Consider the following 17007-nt stretch of genomic DNA (forward strand, 5'->3'; position numbering starts at 1 on the left):
TATAGAACTTAAGAGTCCCACCATCTAAACTGCACTCTGAACTGATTAAGTTAGACCCTCAAGGTCAGTCCCCAACACAGTGATTTTTCAGAAGCTCTCCGCATAGTTCTGATGCGCAGTCAGGGGTGAGAGCAACAGGTCTAAAACAAGGCCTGATATAAAGTAGGAACTCAATAACCTTACTTTTATTACTGAGGGAATGGAATTCAGGTTGCACCGCAGAAGCCCCGAAGCTAGGAAAGACTGGAGTTTATGCATATAATGTGTGGGTTTGGAACATTGTTATGGGGAGAGATTTATAAGATCATTAGTTTAGAATGGGCACAGCGGGTATAAGATTGAATCCAGTCATGGTTAAGGGATCTGGCTGAGGACTGCAAAGGACTAGATATGGTATGGTAGTTAAAGACTGGAGATTGCCATTTTGGGAGGTGTGAGAAGTGGACTGTTGAAGTTGTCTGTGGTTAGTCTTTTTGTTTGTTTGTTTTTCGAGACAGGGTTTCTCTGTGTAACAGCCTTGGCTGTCCTGGACTTGCTTTGTAGACCAGGCTGGCCTCAAACTCAGAGATCCGTCTGCCTCTGCCTCCTGAGTGCTAGGATTAAAGGTGTGCACCACCACACCCAGCTGTTCGTGGTTAGTCTTGTTTACAGCATCAGACCATTCTTCTAGGCTAAGCAGGCTCTGACCCACACCTTTCCCTGATCCTTTTATGATGCTAGATCCATGTTTCTCAGGAAATGTCTTTTGTCTTCTGAGCCCGAGACTCAGACTTTTGCTTCCCCGGACAAAGAAACACATACTGCTGCATGCTGCGGGCTACACCTGTGTCCCAGATACCTGGGCAGGATGAGGCAGGACGGTCATGAATTCAAGATAGGCCACCTAAAGAGACCCTATCTTAAAAAAAAAAATCACACAGCATGTACTAAACTTGTATTTTGAATCAGTTGATACATTTTCCTGCTTGTTTAAAGACAGTATGGGGCCATAGCACTGAGGGTTGAGAATGAAAAGAGCAATGATTAGTAAAATGAAGTGCTTAGCACTCTTATTTGTAATTTTACTTGAGGCCATTTACCTAGGGCTTCTACTGAGAAAAAAGGAAGAGCCATAAAAGTACCCCCATCTGCATGTCCTAGAACACCCCAGGAGAGAACACTTGAGGAGTGTGACCGTGGTGGTTTTGATCGCAATATGAATAAAGACTTACTTATTACTCATTTAGCTTAGCACATCTCATAGCCCTGGTAAGAGTTATGTCTTAGCACATTGTAAAACTCTGATGGTGACTTGGGTAGAGAGCGTGAAACTCCCATGAAAGAGTGAATTTCTACCCTCCCTCCTCCCCAACATTGGAGTCATTTCTGATCAATTGTTTTAAGATAGCGGAAGGCAGTGCAAGCTAATGGTGAAGGAGTTTGTAACTTGTGACTTATGAAGAAATGTTTGTACTTCCTGCAGCAAGGTAAACATTAACCATCTAGAAGGAACACTGCCGCCTCGGTAATCACACTTCGTAATAGGGGCATCATCGTGTAAAACCTTTATTACAAGCCTGGAGCAATACCTGGTTAAGAATTGATCTCTTTCTGAGAAAAAAATCAGCATTCAGACCAGGAAATCCTGCTGATTGCTTTGGTCCTGCTTGCTGCTGCAGCCCCATGGTGAAGGAAATTACAAGAGGATAAGCAGAGTCTCCGTGACAGCAGGGAAGGGGAGGGGAAACTCAGGCATGGACACACGGAGCTCTGCCTGGGAAGTGAACACAGATGGACTGGGAGTTGTGGGCCACACCTGCCATCCCAACACGTGGGAAAGAGAGACACAGAGATCAAGACTAGGCTTTAGTACACAGGCAGTTCAAGACTTGGGCTACATCAGACCCTGCCTCAAAAGACAAAGAAAAGAAAAAGGGAAAGCTGAGTATTATGATCAGATTACATTATAACACGCATATATATATATTTTATATTACAATATCTCCCAAGGTACTGTCTCCATGTTTTTAGTCCAGTGTACCCTGGGAAGCTCCTTGCTCTTTACCAAGAACTCTCAGGCCACATGCTATGTCCCATGTCCTCAAGGAAAACCCACAGACACACAGAGATGTTAGTAGCCTGAGGAGACAATGGGAGATGGAAGAAGAGATTTGATTTTGTTTTTTATTTTTTTTGTCTGTCTGTTTGTTTGTTTGTTTTTGAGACAGGGTTTCTCTGCATGGCCTTGGATGTCCTGGACTCACTTTGTAGACCAGGCTGGCCTCGAACTCGCAGCAATCCACCTCCCTCTGCCTCCCGAGTGCTGGAACTAAAGGGGTGCCCACCACTGCCCTGCTTGATTTTGTTTTTGAAACAAGCCCTTTTCATGCTTTTGACCATGGAGTCTCTTTTAATCAAAGGGTTAACAGCTCATTTCCTGGAATGCCACCTCTACAAGGCAGTATCTCACAGGGGGTGGGGGGTGGGGGGGATGGGGGGTGGGTGGAGGGTGGGAGGGGCAAGAACCCTCAGATTTCCCTCTCCAGGGTCAGTCAGAAGACCTCTTCATGCCTATGCCTTCTGCTTTACAGAACAGGCCCAAGAGCAGGGCACAGCAACTTTTTTTGGCAAGCAAAAATCATCACTTACTTATCTCTGAACTAACCTACTATCGCCAATTGGGCACCCAGTAAAGTGTGTTCAACTGTCCAGGCAGTAGTGATATTTCAGCTTAACAGATAACACAGCAGTGACCTTGATCTGGCATGAATGTGTGTGTCACCTCATGTCAATTCCATGCCACCATACGAGGCCCTCCTCCAACTGCTTCTCTTAGACAAAGCACCCGACTTCATTAGTAGTTTGCTCTGAATCCATTTGGAAGTCATTTGGCTTCCGTTATTTGGGGTTGGCATGTTGGGTGCCAAGTCTTGTGGGTTGAGAGCCTGGGTACCACAGCAGAGGAGTATATGCCTGCTTATCGGCCTGGTAAGAAAATGAGATGTGCTGGGCTTCATGGCGCATGCCTTTAATCCCAGCACTTGGGAGGCAGAGGGCAGGCAGATTGCTGTGAGTATGAGGTCAGCCTGGTCTACAACATGAGTCCAGGATAGCCAGGGCTACACAGAGAAACCCTGTCTTGAAAATTTAGAAGAAGAAGAAGAAGAAGAAGAAGAAGAAGAAGAAGAAGAAGAAGAAGAAGAAGAAGAAGAAGAAGAAGAGACATTAATATGCATACTATTATGTACCTCAGTTTGGCTTGGAAGTTTATGTTGGAAAACAAGCCCCCTTCCCAGTCTCTCCCTAATTTAGAAACCACTGAGAAATTTTTTGGCTTTGCTTTCAGCAAAATTTGTTGAGAGAAGTGGAGGTCTCATCACCTCTGAGGCCTCCCAGCCATTTCACACCCTTTCAGTTCAACACGCTAAATGACCATCTGTGGTGAACATGTGAGGTTTCTTATGCTTTTTAAATTAAAATCTGGTTTTATCCATCACAGTGATTATTGTAATTACTGCTGGATATGCGTGTATGCATGTATGCAGGCGTGCATGTATGTGAAGGTGCTCTGTGGAAGTCAGGGAAGTTTCCAGAGTCACTTCTTTTTGTTTCCATCATGGGTTCATAAAGTGCTACCCTGCAAGTTTCTTTGTAGGGGAAGGTAGTATAGAGCAAAAAAGAGTGCTTTTCTGGTGTGTTAGCTTGCTAGGCCTTAGTTCTAGCAGCCAGATAGGTAACCTGCTGGGGAGCTATGTTCCTTTGATGCCTCCAGGAGACTGGACTGGTTTTCCTCTGGCTCTTCCAGCCTCTGGTAGCCCCAAGGAGCCTTTGGCTTGTGGCAGAACTACTCTGATTGCCACTTCTACTCCTGTACCATGTTCGTTCGGCCTCTGGACACTGTCTGCTCTCTATTCGTGTCTGTCACCGCATCCAAATATCTTCATTGTGTAAGGACACCAGTCACATAGTGTTTGGAACCATAAAAACTCCTTTAAACTACATCCCACTATTCCCAAGCGTCATTACATTCTGAAGGATTGGGGGTTAGGACTTCAACATATCACTTTCAGGAGAACACAGTCCAACTCATGACATCCTGGAAATGGGCCCTCTAAAACTACAACCAAGTGGATAAGCACTGCTTCATCTTCCCCTCATTGCCAGGGCATCATTTTTACTTTCTTGGGGAGGAGGCACAGAGGCCAAGAGTGTCCAGATTATTTCCAGTGCTTTCTTTTCTCCAAAGGTTGGAATTTGCAGATTACTCTCACCTCCTTCTTGAAGATGAAGAGGTAGAAACAGGCTGCCCCATTTCCCAAACATCCTCCACTGGTGGCTGTGGGGGCCAATTAGCTCTTTGGAACTGCTCGAGGTCCTGCCTTAAAATGGTCTGTTGGAGTGTTCTGTCTCTCCTGGGCCCAAATGTGTACCTGTGTGCACTGATAAACCTGGTTACCTAGACGCCAGAAACTAGAGTGCTCCACGGTGCACATGGGGCCACCGCCAATTGGTCATGCCCTTGGGAGTTGGTCCTTTCAGGCCTGAGCTTTGTTGTTGCCAATGTTCTCACTGGTCTCAGAAATAGCTGTTAGCAACTAATGTACAACACGATGTACTTAGATTTTCAATTAAGATTTGGGAGAGAGGAGTGAATATTCAATATAGGAAAAATATGGAGTGGTACATGGAGCAAAGATATTGTTTTTAAATAGCAGTGGAGGAGGCTGGAGTGTAGGCTCAGTTGGTAAAGTGCTCAGGCAATCATGGGACCTGTTTGGGTCCCCAGAACCCATGTGAAAAGTGGGGTACAGAAACGCGTACTTGCATTCCCAGAGCTGAGGAGGCAGAACAGGTAATCTTGGGGCTTGCTGCTAGGTTAATTGGTGAGCTGCGGGTCACTGAGAGACTCAGTATCAAAGGAAGTGAGTGACATTCCTAAGGACAACACTTAAGGTTGTCTTCCACCTACACAATTACTCACATAACACACACACACACACACACACACACACACACACACACACACACACACCCCAAACAAACAAACAAACAAACAAGCAAAAACAACAACAGAGCCTGGAGAGATGGCCCAGCAGTTAACAGCACTGTCTGCTCTTGCAGAGGATCCAGGCTCAATTCCCAGCACATATACGATGGCTTATAACCCTCCGCCACTCCACTAAAGGGACCCAGTGCCCTCTTCTGGCCTCCATTGACACTGGACATGCATATGTTGCATAGATATCCACTCAGGCAAAATACCCTTACATATAAAATAAAAATAAATGAATCTTTAAAGTAAAGGAAAAAAGAAGGAAGGAAGGAGAAAGAAAGAAAGAAAGAAAGAAAGAAAGAAAGAAAGAAAGAAAGATCACTGGAGCGAGCTAGCCTGACATCATACCTTATGGAGAAAAGTTAGCAATGGTTGAACATTTACTTGTCCTTCATCAGTGAGGGCTAAGGGCAGGAGACTCTGACTCTGAAGTGTGTATTTCTCAAACACAAGTACAGAGAAGAACCTCTGACAAAGGAACATTTATTTGAGAAGGAAACACTGAGAATGCAATGCGCAGCATACGTACAGCGGCCTGGAGGACAAAAGTCACGTCAAGGCTTTACCAGGACAGTGAAATCTACGCAAGTTGTTTTAGGGAGCTGGCAAGCTCTGCATGGTGAACGCTCTGCTTGGTGAACACGGCAGTGACGGTGTAAAGTTTTAAGGCCATAGTTGGCAGTTCACTGACAGTTGTTAAGAAGAAAACATATAGTCTTGGAGATCAAGCAGGTGTTAGTAGTTCCTGAAACAATCACTTGTGACCCAGGGGACATTTTTCCCCGTGACCTCTAAAGGCTCTGTTTTTGATCGGCATGATAAGAATAATTTTATTTGTGTACTCAATTTCCACACTGGTAAGCACAGGGCTCTGTGGCCTTCTCTGTAGGAAGGGGAGGAGGCTGTCTCTCTCTTGTTGTCCTGAGAGCAGATTGGCTAAGATCCCCCAGCATTTAGCATCTCTACCACACATCCTATTGTTCTCCATTACAGACTCATTCAGGGTATGAACTTGCCCACAGGCACCTTTATTACTTAGTTTTCTGCTCATGACTTTGTGAGCGATTTTCTTGTTAAGTAGATGAATGATACTTTTATCAAAGATTTGATTCATGACTTTCCTGACACACACACCTTGGTCTTGAAAGTTGTATGTTTTACGCACTATGATTGCTTCAAACACAGAAACAAAAATGCCAATCATCTGTATTCAGAGATGTGACACTATGTTGGCTCCCTTTCCTCCTCCTCCTCCTCCTTCTTTGATTTAATTTATTTTATATGTACAAGTGTTTTACATATAAGTATATATGTTCACCATGTCTTTGCCTGGTGCCTGTAGAGGTCAAAAGGGGTATTAGATGCTCTGGAACTGGAGTGGTTATGAGCCGCCTTGTGAGTATAGGGAATGGAACCTAGGTTCTCTGCAAGAGGAAAAGTGCTCTAAACCACCACCACCACCACAACCACCACCACCACCACCACCACCACCACCACCACCACCACCACCACCACACACACACACACACACACACACACACACACACACACACATTTTCCTGGTGGTGGTGGTGGTGGTGGGTGGGTGGGTGTGTGCGCGCGCGCGCATGTGTGTGTGTGTGTGTGTGTGTGTTTGGGAGGCACATGTGTGTGCGGGTCAGAGGACAACCTGCAGGAGTTGGTTTTCCTTCCACTTCCTGAAGATTGAACTAAGGTCATGAGGCTCGGTGACAAGCACCTTGAACCTTATTCTTTTTCACTGACTGGTGCTTTCTCTACAGTTTTCATTGACAAAGCCAACTTCTCTACATGTAAGTGATGTTTCATGCCAGGTACTCAAGTGTTTCCAGGATCTTACTGAACAGTCACCTAAAAGTCTCTTTCTAGACTCATTGGGACATTATCAACAGAGACTCACACATGGCTCTGGTCCCACTTAAGACATAAAGGTGTCCTGGCTAAGTTTTTTTTTTTTTTGAGACAGGGTTTCTCTGTGTAGCCTTGGCTGTCCTAGACTCACTTTGTAGACCAGGCTGGCCTCAAACTCACAGAGATCTGCCTGCCTCTGCCTCCAGAGTGCTGGGATTAAAGGTGTGCTAGCTAGTTTTGTGTGGACTTGATAAGGAGAGAACTCCAATTGAGGCAATGCCTCTAGAAGATCTGGCTGTAGGGCATTTTGTTAATTAGTGATTCGTGGGGTAAGGCCTAGCCCACTGTAGGCAGTGCCATCTCTGGGCTGGTGGCCTTGGGTCTATTAGAAAGCAGGCTGAACAAGCCATGGGGAGCAAGCCAGTAAGCAGCATTCCTCCATGGCCCCCTGTATCAGCTCCTGCCTTTGGGTTCCCTGGTCTGCTTGATGAGTTCTTGCCTTCACTGCTTTTTGATGATGAACTGTGTGTGAAATAAACCCTTTCCCCCACCCCCAAGTTGCTTTTGGTCACGGTGTTTCATCAAAGCAACAGTAACCCCAATTAAGACAGAAGAAAATGACCTTTTTGCTTTATTTTACTGTTCACAAGATACCCTGTTTCTGGAACCCTTGAAGCATAGTCATAGTCTAGTAAACTCAAAGAAAATCATATATTAGAAGAGTACTAAATTAGAATCTGATGTTGACTGATCACATGGCCTGCTTGGGGAGCTGAGAAGAGAAGCTCTAGCTAATTAGTTCTTTATTAAACCAAAGCAACAATCTTTGTGCTACTTTGGACATCTTGTTCCATATAAGACAAATGAAAGGGTAGGGGGATGATATGTCCACAGGAAAATGGCAAGTACTGGATTCTGGGTGTTGTTAAATGGGTAGGAATGGTGGCAAAGACTAAGTATGTACTATTTCCTAAACTCAAAGAAGAGAGATAAAAATAGATACCACTCCAGGTTGATGGTGCATTATTTATAATGTTGGCCTGAGTTTCATACCAAGACCTTGTGTAAAGAAAGGAAGTGTAGAGGGATGTTAATTCAGAACACGGCTGTTCTGGCAAGAGACCACATCCAAAGACCTTCAAAGTCTATGATCTGGCTGACAAGGGATTACATCAAAAGATCTATTAGATCTGTGTGATCTGGCTGGATTATAAACATACCTTTAATCCAGGAGAGAGAGGCAAACAGATCTGAGTTCAAGGCCAGCCTGGTATAGAGCAAGTATCATATAAAGAAAACCTTAAGTCCAGGCATGGTGGTACATGCCTTTAACTCCAAATTAAGGTAAACGTAGTTTGTAGAAGGGAGCACCCATGTTTGAAAGTGATGTCTAATTGAGTGACAGGAAAAGGGATGAATGAGAGAAGATTTGACATAATAGGATACACCCTACTCTCTTGAGAAGAGAGAGGAAAGGGAAGCTACTTAAGAGGCAGTGTCACAGAGAAAGGAGGCAGGTTTTACCAGGCCAGTAATAGAAAAATGGGTTGCAGAGATAGAACTCAAGCAAAGACGGAATGAGCCAGAAAATAAGGAGCCAGAAGATTAGAGCAGATTGCTGAGTTAGTTTGAATCCAAGCAGAGCAATTCTTGGCCGAGAGAGAAGCCAGATTAAATAAATCAGCTGGGAGAAGAGTTTGAGCCAGAACAGCTGAGTTGAACTAGTCAGCCCAGAGCTCAGAAAGAACAAGTAAGGGTGAGCTTATTAAGCAGTAAGTCTCAGAGGCTGAAAACATTCTAGGCCTAGATTAGATTGTATGGAGGCTAGAAGCTTCCGGGACTAGGCCTAAGTTAGCAGAAGGAGGCAGTAAGCCTCCCAGACAACAATTGAGCCCGGAGAATAAAAGTTACTTTTACGAAGAAGGAAGAGGAGGAGAACAGAAAGGATATTCAAGGGGTGATGGTGATGGTGGTGGGACATACCTTTAGCCCAAACACTCAGGAGGCAGAGGCAAGCAGATCTCTGTGAGTCTCAATCTAATGTGGTCTGCAGAGTGAGTTTCAGGCCAGTCATTGCTACAAAGTGAGACCTTGTCTCAGAGAAAGAGACACACACAAAGACAGAGACAGAGACAGAAACAGAGACAGAGAGACAGACAGAAAGAGAGGTACAAACAAATAATATCGTTGATTGCTTCCTGATTCAGAGTCTTTTATCTAACTGGCTCTTTTTGGTTTTTTTTGAGACAGGGTTTCTCTGTGTAGCCTTGGCTGTCCTGGACTTACTTTTGTAGACCAGGCTGACCTCGAACTCACAGCAATCCACCTGCCTCTTCCTCCCAAGTGCTGGAATTAAAGACGTGTGCCACCACCGCCCGGCTCTCTAACTGGCTCTTTAAACCCTCATTCTACAAGCTTCTGTTTCTTAGTTAACCAGTTAGTTCATGGATGAAGGAGACCGAGGACAACTTAAAGGCAGGAAGGGAGACTTTCCCATCATTGCATTATCCATACCTAGTATGGTGGTAGCACTTTGTGGAGAATTAACAACTGCTTATTGACTAACTTAATGAAGTTCTGGCCGTATGATAACAAAGCCATGATCATCCTGTAGTGTTAACGATCAAATACACGCGATGTAGTCAAAGATTTCAATAAGCACCAGACTGTGATTTGTGTGGCAGGAATTTCAATAGGACTTTGCTAGCTAGAAAGCATCCATTGATAACCTATACACACTCTTTGACATCATGACTGCAACTGGTCAACAGCACTGCCGAGCTCCAATGCTGCCTTAACCGGCTCATCCTAACTTACAGTTCCAAAGTAACCCGTTCTTCCTTAGTGCTATTTAATATTTCATTCAACCACAGACGAACCTGCATGAAATAACTGGCCTTAAGAGGATGCCGTTTGTTCTGGTTACCTCTGTGAAAAGGGTAGCGTGGCCCAGGATGACAACTGTTTCGAGGACATTTATAATAGCGGGTGTGTTTATGTTCTTATTGATTTCTCATTGCACTTTAAAAATAGCAGCCATAAATTATGCATGGCCAAAGCCACTTAGGAATTGTAAGGAAACTACACTTAAAAAGAAATGGCCCAAGAACTGAAGCGTCAGCTGGCTCTGAGGGAGAATTTCTAACAATAATTCTATGGAATGCTACCAGCAGTGCTCTTGGCTTTGGGGGGGACCATGAAGGGCCATCTATGGTGTGACCACAGCTGTGGATTAGAAGTCAGCTGTGGGAAGAGTACACATGACTCAGGGGTGCCTAGAGGGGTGTGTGTGTGTGGGGGGGGAGACCGGGGTCACTGAAGTGACATCCAAGCCTACAGGTGAGACTATCTTAGCAGCGATTTGTCCCACAGCTGCAAAAAGACACAAGGCAAAGGCTACCCTGCCACAAAGTAGGGGTAGGCAGTACAGCTTCCTCACAGGTATGATCAGAGTGGACCGCAACTGATGTGATGTGGTCTCCATGCAGTGGGGACTTAAGTAACACGTGCTAATTTCTTTTTTTCAAGACAGGGTCTCTCTGTGTTAATTTGGCTGTCCTGGAGTTGCTTTGTAAACCAGGCTGGCCTGGAACTCACAGGGATCCGCCTGCCTCTGCCTCCTGAGTGCTGGGATTAAAGGGGTGCGCCACTATGCCCAGTTTACACGTGCTAATTTGATTTGAGGCAGTGTGAAAGATAACTCACCTCAATTTCACCCGACAAGACAACCTTTGAGCAGACAGCCAACTGGGGTCCTTGATCTCTAGGAGATAGTAGGGTGTTTAATCAGTATGAAAACAGGGAGGCATACGTAGCCTTGAACTACCTCACTCCTACCTCTCTCCTCCCAGAACCAGGTGAAGATTGGGCCTTTTGGTTTTCTTGTCACAATATTTAGATATATAAATATATGCCACTCTAAAAACAAAACAAAGCAACAGAAACTGACTTTGTTGTAGGAAAGAAACCTAGAACCTTTGGAAAATCTTTGACCAACTTTCTAAGACTTTCTCCTGCCATGCAGCGTGTCAGTAGAATGCATGCGTATTTATTCGCTTTTTTCTTTTTTTAGGCAGGGTTTCTCTATATAGCCCTGGTTGTCCTCGAATTCCTTATGTAGCCCAGGGTATCGCTCAATATCCTGCCTCTGCCTCTGGAGTGCTGGGATTAAAGGCATGCGTTACTACACCAGACCAAGACTTCATTCTTTCAACAGACATTCATTCACTCCTTTCCTTCCTTTTGTTGCTCTGCTGCTCCTCTTTTCTGTCTGTGTCTCTCTCCCTCCCTTCCTTCTTGACAATGCTTCCTGTTGCCCAGGCTGGCCTTGAATTTTGGCATAGTAGATTCTAGGACCAGGACGGGACACTAGAAACCATAAACAGAGCCTTAAAAGACCTCGATATCTATTCAATAAACTACCTATAGCAAGAATAACCATATATGTAAAAAAAATTGTTTAAAAACCTTTTAGACAGGCAAAACAAACAAACAAACAAAAACCTCGATATCAGAGCCGGGCAGGCATGATGGCACACACCTTTAATCCCAGTACTTGGGAGGCAGAGGCAGCCAGATCTCTGGGTTCAAGGCCAGCCTGGTCTACAGAATGAGTTCCAGGACAGCCAGGCCTGTGTAGAGAAACCCTGTCTGAAAAAACACAAACAACAATATGTTGGGGGGATGGTCTGATGCATTTTGATGTTAATTACTGTTTTTTGTCTGTGTACCACCTTTTGTTTAATAAAAAGCCATCCCACCTGGACAGGGCAGAGGAGATAGTTGGGGCTTAGAGAGAGAGAGGAATTCTGGAAAAAAGAAGGACCACCACCAGGAGAAAGGAGAAGGAGAAAGACCTAAAGTGAAGAGAGGAAGGCCATGGCTGGCGGCATGGATGGAGAATCCAGCCTAAATGAAGAACATGAGCAAGTATGTATTTGGGATTATGGATGGGAGGTAGCTTGATAGAAGTTATTAGAAGCAGATAACATGGGATTGAGGCAGGGATCCCACGCCTGTCCCACTATGGGAGGCAATTTAGAGGATTGATATCTGCCCTGCCCCAGGTTAACTAAGACTATTTTAAAATATAACAAGTGTCTGTATCTTGATTGATTGCTAGCCAGGCCTACAAATAATACTTGTAATTTAAAAAACAATAACAGGGCTGGAGAGATGGCTCAGGGGTTAAGAGCACTGACTGCTCTTCCAGAGGTCATGAGTTCAATTCCCAGCAACCACATGGTGGTTCATAACTATCTATAATGTGATCTGATGCCCTCCTCTAGTCTGCAGATGTACATGTAGGCAGAGTTCTGTATACATAATAATAAATAAATAAATCTTAAAAAAAATAAAAATAAAAAACAATAACAATAACAACAAAACAAGACAACCCCAAAAATGTTGCTATCAGCTTGATGTGAGAAATACTTTCAAACCAAGTTACAAGTTACAAAAGTGAATGATATATTTTTAAATACCATGACATATATTAGAAAAAGAAGTATTAGATGCGTGGAAACATTGTTACGGGGAACTTAATTTAGATTTGGAAATTGGAGAATGGGACTCATCTGAGGGCTGAAATCTGAGGCGAAGTTAGTAAAGTGTACGTGGGGAGGGAGGGTGGCGTGGGAGGCCTGGGAGGCGACTTCTGGGAAGGTGAGAAGCAGCCTGAACTGAGGGAACAGCCAATACCATGGAGAAGAAGCTTGGTGTTATTGAAGACTCCAAGGAAGCCAGGGTGGTTGCTATGTAGCGATTGGGCAGATCTGAAAAGACAGGCGCACCATAGGCTCCTATGGGTTTGCCCGTGATGTGGTACGGTCCTTCAAAGTGAGCAGGGATCATAGTGTACCACACTCAATGTCTGTGTTTTTTAGAACATATTGCAGGTTATCAGTGAGACTGTTTTAAAAAAGGCACAGGATCATGCTGGCAGAGACACACCCATTTATTGGACCCTGCCTCCCCTCCCCTCACCCCCTTGCCCCCATCCCCACAACCTCCCTGACCCCTGTTCCCCCCAGCCACCCCCCTGGCCATGTCAGGTGCCTTGAGCATCTGTGCATACACGGATAATCAGAGCCAGTGGAAGAGTGGATTGCAAGTAAAAGGGGAGCCAAAAGGCGACAGTCGACTTAACATCCTCCACTAACAGTCTCTCCTCACAGCCTATGTCCTCCTGTCCATCAGCTCAAGAAGGACGAGGGCCTTAGCTGTCTTTCTCACTGGGCCCTTCTTTTAAGTTTGAAAAGCAATATATATATATTTCTTAGGAAAAAGTACTACGTCCCCCCTCCACACACAAGTACTATGTTGAGAAATCAATGGCATTCTAAATGATGCCCTTTATAAGGCCAGAACTGCAATTTCATTTCTGGTTAATATCCCAGGAAGCATGTACTTTATGAATGTTTGTTTGTAAGGATGTAACTCATCATGGGTGTTTCAGCTAGGAAGTCAATTTTTCTTCCTTTCAAATTTGGTCCATGCAAAAATATTAACAACTGTTCCACAGCCCTAAAGAACCGGGGAAACATTTTTGGAATAAGAAGGGACATGATCATAACTCCAAGCTATAGTTTTATGTATTCATTTGTTAAATACATTTTTAAAAAGACACTAAATTAAGACATTATAGACCAGTGGTCTTCAATCTTCCTAATGCTCTGTGACCCTTTAATACAGTTCCTCACTTTGTGGCGACCCCTAGGCATAAAATTACTTTTGCTGCTCCTTCATAACTGTAATTTTGATACTGTTATGAGTTGTAATGTCAATGTCTGATATGCAGGATATCTGATATGTGACCCCCGTGAAAGGGTTATTTGATCCCCTAAGGGGTCTCAACCACAGGCTGAGAACCACTATTACAGACTATGAGATGGTTAGATACGTGGTATTGATTACAGTGCTATGAGATCAGAAACAGAGTGAGCTTTGGTTTTGATTTTGTTTTGCTTTCAGCAAGTATTAGAGATTGCAATGATCTCCACTGAGAAGTCTAAATGGGCTAGGGAACCAATGGGCTAATTGTACCCGAGGGTCAGGAAGGAGCACAAACCCCAGCAGGAGCTCACTGGCCCCACATGTGGCTCAGAATGGGGCTTGACAACCAGCAAGCCCAAGGCAAAAAAATCGTAATTAATATTTACTCTAGTATGCTTCTTTGTTCACACACACACACACACACACACACACACACACACACACACACACACTACTTTCTGTGCTTGGTTATTTGCAAACCCAGGAAAATAACAGTAATTTAAGTGACAACTTGAAGTATGACCATGAAGAAATGATTATAAAACTTCTGGGAAATGCCAGTTGTATCGAAAAAGCTGAGCATCCTGGGATCTGGATGAGTATTTTCCAGGCCTGCTTGCCAGAGGACAATGAGGATAGCATTTTGATTAGGTCACTTTCATCTCCCTTGCTAGCCTTGGACCTTAGAAATTAGTTATAGTGTCTGAGACTAAACATAAAATTCCTAATGGTTTCCTAAGGCGCACTGTTGAATCTCGGATGAGGACTGGGGAGATGGCTCAGTTGGCAATGTGCTTGCCACACAAGTGTGAGGACCTGAGTTCGGATCCCCAGTCCCCACGAAAAATTCAGTGGCATGCCTGCTGTCCTCTTAGTGCTGCTGAGCAGAGGCAGGAGGATCCCCAGAATCTCTGGCAAGCTACCCTAGCTGAAATGGTAATCTTCGGGTCAGTGAGAGACCTTGTCTCAAAAAAAAAACAAAAAAACAAAAACAAAAAAAACCAAGGTTGCTCTGGGGGGAAGGGAAACCTGGAGAGACAGCTCAGTGCTTGAGGACACTTGCTCCTCTTGCAAAGGTTGTGGGTTTGATTTCCTGCTGTCACATGGTGGATTACAACCACTTGTAACTCCAGATCCAGGAAACACAACTTTTTTTCCTGACCACCATAGGCAACAGGCACACATGTGATATATATATGTATATATATAACACATATATGTGTAATGTATATATCATATATATGTGTATATATACATATATATACATACATACACAGGCAGGCAAAACACTCATAAGATAAAATACATAATCAATAAAAAAATTAAGGTAGGAAAAGAAGCAACTGAAGAAGATACTCAATGCCAATTTCTACTCCTACACACATACATGCAGACACACATCTACATGTATATATACATAGACATGTATGTACACATATACATATACACACACATGATGGTTCTACACTGAAGTTCAGGGGACACAGGGATCTCTCAGCTGTGAAAAAGGCATAGGAGAGAGTAAGTTACATTAATGCTGTTTAAAATCCAAATAATTCCAAATGCTTTTTTCCATATTTTGTTTCAACATGCGCTGTCGCTTCAGTTTCAAGAAACTTAACATCTTGCTTAAACAGCATCTTAATCTCTTAAGGAATGGCCACAGGAGGGCTGATTCCAGGATTTATTAATATTTGGGAATTATTTTAATAAAAGGGGAAATGATTGCTTTGCTTCTAACGAAGACCACTTTAATTAGAACTGTCGAGTGAGCCTCTGACTTTCTGGTTTGGCAGTTTGTCTGGTCTTACGCTAAAGTAGATTGGTATGCCACTGAACTGGAAAATATGTTTTAATTTTTCTGTCTTATTAACATTCTCGTATAAACAGTCCTTTGTAATTTCCCAACATGTTGTCAAGTCCTTAAAAATAAAAACAAGTAAACATAGACAGCAGCAAGCTAAATAGTTTCCTCAACAGGTGGAGAGTTTGCGATCTTGCTATCATGAAGAAAAGAAACTAAAAAGCAAAGACAAATTAAATTTGCCTATTGTTATAGTTTGAACCAGAAATGTTCCTCCAAAGGCCCATGTATTAAAAGGTCAGCTGCTGGCCTGGCAGTGAGGCAGGAGGCAAAGGCAGGGGGATCTCTGAGTTCAAGGCCAGCCTGGTTTACAGAGAAAGTTCTAGGACAGCCAGGACTACACAGTGAAATGCTATGTTGAAAAAGTTAAGGGCTGGAGAGATGGCTCAGTGGTTAAGAGCACCGCCTGCTCTTCCAGAGGTCCTGAGTTCAATTCCCAGCAACCACATGGTGGCTCACAACCATCTATAATGTGATCTGATGCCCTCATTGGCAGGTAAAGTATTCATATACAATAAATAAATAAATCTTTTTTTAAAAACCCGAAAAGTTAAAAAAAAAAAAAAAGACCAATTGCCAATCTGTGGTGCTATGAAGAGTTGGTTAAACCTTTAAGAGATGGGTCCTGGTAAGTAGAAGTTTGGTCCCTGGGGTGCCCTTGTAGGGAGTATTAGGACCCTGCCCCTTCCTGTCTTTCTTTGCTGTTCTACCATGCCCTCCCCTGCCACAGCATAATGTGTCTAATAGACCCCAAAGTCATGGCCTAGTGACCATTGGTTGAACCCTCTGATATTGTGGACCTAAATTATTTTTTCCCCTAAAAGTCAGTTATCTCAGGTTAGTATTAAAGTGTGTCCCTGTAATTCCAGATTCAGGAAGCTGATACAGGGGATTGTGAGCTAAAAGCTAGCCAGGACTGCATGCAAGATCCTTTTTGCAATAAACAGAAGTTAAGTTGGTTATTTTGGGGGGTTGTCAAGTACATATATCCTATGTTTACTTTTCCATGTGCTTATAATTTATGTCAGATGGAATCCAACATGCTTCTGGGAATTTTTGGAGGAGAAGGTTCAAGATGACACCGAAAGCTGACTACACTTGAGATTCGGTTTTAAGGGTACACGTGAGCTGTCTCATCTTCCTCCTTGGAACTCACACACTGCATTCATTTGTGTACGCCTGAGATGGGACAGCCTCAAGAAAGGATGGCCACTGTAACTGAGGTTCTGTAACTGAGGTTTTAGAGGTGCACATTCTTTGACTAAACTATCATAAACTCCCTCAATGGATCAATAGAAGCCAGGCGCCTGATATAGTTTATTTGCTGAAACAGGCCCTGTGAATGAATGCTTCTTTGATGTTGGTTTATTTTTTATAATTTTAAATATTTGTTTCTGTCTTAAGCCCGTGTTTCCTGATGAAACCCTGGCTGGCTTGGGACGTACTGTGTAGACCAGGCTGGCCTGGA

Source organism: Acomys minous, assembly GCF_964271855.1.
Source record: "Acomys minous genome assembly, chromosome: 14".
Lineage (NCBI taxonomy): Eukaryota > Metazoa > Chordata > Mammalia > Rodentia > Muridae > Acomys > Acomys minous.